The sequence below is a fragment of the Pocillopora damicornis genome, chromosome 1 (assembly GCF_964200805.1).
Source record: "Pocillopora damicornis chromosome 1, jaPocDami1.2, whole genome shotgun sequence".
Classification (NCBI taxonomy): Eukaryota; Metazoa; Cnidaria; class Anthozoa; order Scleractinia; family Pocilloporidae; genus Pocillopora; species Pocillopora damicornis.
This window is the reverse complement of record NC_142670.1, coordinates 18,877,512-18,882,728: the sequence shown is the minus strand read 5'-3', so window position 1 is coordinate 18,882,728 and position 5,217 is coordinate 18,877,512. Positions and strand designations below refer to the sequence as shown.

The following is a 5,217-nucleotide window of genomic DNA, read 5'->3' as shown; positions in this document are numbered from 1 at the left end:
TCGGGGAAGACTGATTCCCCTCTGTCCCCCGCTGAGAAACCTTTTGATCCTCCAAAATTATCTATCTACCAGGCTATAAATAATGACAAGTCCCTCTCCTTCTTCATTTTTTAATTTTAATTTATCATTATTGTTATTATTATCATTGTTATTATTATTATTATTATTATTTGTGACCAGTCACGACACACTATCTGATAGAGCTTCAGTGAAATGTACATAAATCACAGTTAACATCTTTCAAAAGACGACTCAAGCAATAGATAATTTTCTGAACCAGCATCATGTGAACATGCGGGTGTGCCAGTTATGTAGTAAACATAGTAATCGCCGCAGTTTATCACTTTGACAGGTCTTGACCAGCTGCAGCAGTTTGACCCCCAGTGGAAGCAAACTGTCCTGGTGACCTGACCATCAGCCACTGTTGGATGAGCACCATTTAGCCAACCGATGCGTGCGTGTTACATCGCCGTATTGGTGGACATGAAGTAGGCATTCTTGTACCTGCTGCTCCTTCAAAACGATACTAACCGTGAATTCCCCCGTCACAAACCATGTTTTGATTGCCATAGGTTATCTTTCTATCTGATCCGGTCAGACTGATAGTTTTGACATTCTAAAATGGACAGAATAAAAATGATTGACGTAAGTCCAAAAATCGAAACAAACCATGTAAAACACTTGGTATTTGATTCATATATAATATGTGACCTCTGCGCAATTTATTAGTGTAGTTAAGAGATTAAAATCTCCTGGTGTAATAATCTTAACGTTTTTACTCCTGGAAAAAAACGCGATAAAAACGCAGCCAATTTGCAGCCATCATGACCAAACAAACGAAGTCAGTCACGAAGTAGTTTTACGGCCACATAATTACATCAAAGAGTCAAAACATGAATTAAATTCAAGTAGTCATGGTTTTCCTTGCTTTGACTTTCTTCGTATGTTGTTAGAAGTAATGTTTCCTTGAAAATTAAGGAGGAAGACCTTCCACACAGGCAACCGTCTCAAACATTCCCTAGCGCAAAGCAAACAAAAACAACAACAACAACAACAAAAAGTTTTGGTGGTGTTCGTTGCATGATTACTTTTTGAGTCATCAGCTATCCTCTCCCTGTTGTTGCCTAGGATTTTACTGTTGATGGTTTTCACTGTCATCCAATCGAAAACTAAAAGCAAAACTGCATATTGGACGCCCGACCCCAGGATAGTGAGCTACCGTACACTATCAATAAACAAACAATTATAAATAAACAATCTGATAAAGTATCAGATCTGCAGGGGTTTCCGCTGATGATTTATGACATAAATTTTAAGAGCTCAGTATGGGGATGCCAAGTTGATGCCCTTCCATCGAGCACCAAAGAGTTGGTGCCCTTGTTAGTATAAAACACCTGAGTGAATGGTGCTTTTCGCGTGCGCTGATTGGCTGGTTCGGGATTGATTTGCAAGTTCTATAAAGTTAAATTTAATTTTCAACCAATATTCGTTACATTGTCTGACATTCAAACATTCTTCATTACCACTGTCGGTTAAAGTGGTGGATACTTACCTCGGCGCTTGACGGCTCGATAAATATCCACCACTACTCTCCTCCACTTAAATGGATTATTGTTAATTATTTTGGATTCTAGATTTTCATAACGTCACATGAAATCCAAAGACATGACGCAATAAAAGTCCTTGAGCGCAAAAATTAAGTTGCTTGATTACTATCTGAGTAATAAGTTTATTACCACACTGTTGTTTGTATCTACTGCAAGCCAGATGCCTGCGTGAAAGCATAGTAACAAGAACAGCAACTTTGAAAGACCTGACTCGACTTTTTACCTGCTGGGAGAGGAATGCAAGATCTTCCATCCCCTATGTAGGCCTTGTTACATGAGCACTTGAACGATCCTACAGTGTTGGTACATGAAGCTGAACTGTGGCAATTGTGAACACCGCTGGCACATTCATCAATATCTGTTGATGTAGATTAGCAGGTTGATGCAAATAACACATACAATGTAGGACAGGAATAATAGGTACCGCGCTAGAAACATTGTAGGCCACATACATGAGTCGATTTTATGCTTTTTTTTTTTTTTTTTTTGGTGTGGATGGTACTCGGTTAAAATGGTAACGGTCATCAAACGCACACATTTGCTTGCAAAAGCTGCATATTAATATTCTAGTTTGAATGCTTTACAATTAATCACTTGCTAAAGTTTCTTGGTCGAGCCGTGATGATCGAAAGAATTTGGCCCTTGAAAGTCTTTTGTTACTCAATAAATACAGACACGTGCAAATGGAAAATGATAAGGGTAAGGTCTGCTACTATTTATGATGGTTGCTTTAAGGTTTTCATTGAAAAGCAACAAAGAGTGTATAATATTGTCATTTGCTTTATATCTAAATTACCAGAACTAGAAATTTTCAAATAATATTTTTCACATTCATATCAACTGCAACAACAAGAACTTGAATATTTTTACCTTCTGTTTCCATATCGCAAGAAACCAGAGCAGTTTTCCCGTTTTAATGGAATAAATTCAGTACTCGCCACTCTTCGCTTTTCCATCTTCGCTGGCCTTTATCTCTTCACATGTTTCCGCTGGAATTCAGGAATGGAACCAAGAGGAACTGAGGACGAGAAATATTTTCATCAAAGATCATTTCTAGTTGTGCATCCACCCTCTAAAAACGTCCTTTTTAGACGTTAAGGTGTATAGCATCGCTGAGTATTTTTACGAGTTGAGCCGTCAACTTGTCACATAAGGTTTCAAAACGATTAAAAGTTGAATTTTATTTCCGACCGTTGTTCTCAAATCGTACACATTTGAAAGTACTGCAAGTACGAAAGTGTACTTTATCAATGAAAATTGAGGAGTAATTTATCGCCAGTAACAAAGCTTTAACTCTACCGGGAGACAAGCCCTTTGCATATGAACATGATTTCCAAAACTACAATTCATTTTCATCATCCGACTCAATCACAAAGCGACGACGCTTTGCATTAATCGTTGCCGGTACTTGAGGAGCTGAAGGATGTGAACTAATAACTATGGAACAGTTGTTAAATACAGCAAAAGAGAAGGCAAGGGTAGCCAACTTGTCAAACAGGTTTTTTTACAGTAGAAAATAACCAACTTTCTAAATAACTGTAAAATATCTGCAGGATATTTGCACTCTATTCGCGCGTTATTTGTTCCCTACTTTGTGCAGCTGGATAATAAATTTCATCACTTTTCCCAAACAAAGAAAAATATTTGGAGCTGGGGCCTAGAAATTCAAAATGCAGATAACGCTATCCACTTGCTTTCATGGAAAATAATTTGCTTTCAAAGGTAGAAAGTTGGAGTAATATCATGTCATTTGTCTATGCTTCCTCAAGGTTCACCAACCAAGACCCATAATAGTTTAGAAAGTTTAAATTTTACACTCAGTGTTAGTTCTCTGGTCTGGCCTCCTTAGTCCGGTTGTTTAGTTCACATAATTTCTCCGTAATTAAGTTATTGAGGCTGTGACATCGAAAATCGTCGTTACACGCTTGATTACATTCGACTGCAATCGACGATTTCAACTTTTTGGAGGTATGTCGTCGAATCTTCATACCAAAAATTGCATGCTCATCCTTTTTGCACTCTTGAGCGAAAATTTCATACACGATACACAATGTCATTAAAATAAATAATCGCATAATCCCGACCACCGGCTTGTCCTTTCCTGTAAGATAAATTATGATTCAAATTAAAGACCAATATTATGCTATAATGCTACGCATATAAGTATTTTTTGGATCTTGGCTAAAAACTGTTGAATGAATGAGGGAAAAATCCATGAAACATCGAAACAAACAAATATGAGGATGGAAAATGAACCTTGAGATTCAGCTTTGTTCGATTGAAAACCTACTAAGTTTTATTTATGCCCCCCTTTATTAAAGGGAGGAAACTCGCGGATTCTTTGAAACAGTCCTAAAAAATTTATGTTGATGAGAGGATTCAACGCTCAAACAGACAAAGAACAAATTCTATATTTAATACTGTAGGGATTGAACCTTTGGCTGCTCTGTATTTGGAATAACTCTTCAAAATATGTGATCTGGTACTTTACATATCTTGTACATACCTTGATTGCTATCCAAGGTAGATGATAACACCTATTGGAAACTGTTTAGAGAAATTTGGAATTTGTTTAGGGGATCAAGTTACCCAAAAGTAATTGTTTATATCACATTTCACTAGTTTAGTGTTATCTTGGAGTAGATTATAATTATAACCCTAGTGTCTTGATGTCTAGAAACAAGTGGTGGAACAGGTGTCAAGGTTCGGTACGCACAGACAAAGGCCGGTATTACAAAAGACAAGTATTTTAATAGGATTTTTTTCCCCAGCAGATCCAAAACAGATTGATGACTAAGATTTCTTCAGACAATATAACTTCAAGGTCTCTTGGTTGTACGGGAAAAAAATTGTGAGGGTCATTTCTCCACATACTATATATATATAAATTTCATTTTTTTTTATCGCGCAGTAGGTCAATAATCATGAGGAGGTTTTGATACTGACATTTATAATTCAGTATTCTTCACTCAAATAATGATTTTACCTACTGAACTGAAGGAAAGTACTTAGTTCTGGCATGTTTGAGGAGAAATGAGAAAGATGGTCCTAAGATTTTATGATAATTTTTACATTCCTAATTTTTTGCATCTACGCAACACAGTAAATGATTACGCTTTAATACTTGATTTGTTTTCTATTTTTTAATTTTCTGACCATTTTAATTCTGTCTAAAATTTAAAATTAGTACAAAACCTTTTAACTAACGTTTCTAATCTTCAACACAGCAGCAAGTACACGCCCTTTTCACGTAAAAGTACTTCAATTGATAAAGACGCAATTCCATGGGCAGATATGAAACAATGGAGTCAGGTATAGCAACTTAACGTTATAGCTTTGCCAGATACTTGTGCTTATTTATCAGAAAGATAAGTCTTATAATGTTAGCTGTGAAACTCTAAGCTCCAAATCTTCACCCATTTCCTTCATGTATTTCCACAGTTTTCGTGGCTTTGATGAGCTTATCTCGAATGGAAAATTTATGTCACACCTTCCACAGGAAACCGATCTCTTTATTTTTTTTAAAATTAGAATCCTAAGCAGGTCGCACTAGTAATTTCCAAGAAAGTGTTATAAGTAATATGAAATCACCTGAAACAATGGAGGAAAA

General features: G+C 36.4%; 1 pseudogene; it reads right to left on the bottom strand.

Moving 5' to 3' along the window:
- Positions 1-230: 230 nt before the first annotated feature.
- LOC149052505 (uromodulin-like) lies at positions 231-4,628 on the bottom strand (annotated as a pseudogene).
- Positions 4,629-5,217: the final 589 nt, after the last annotated feature.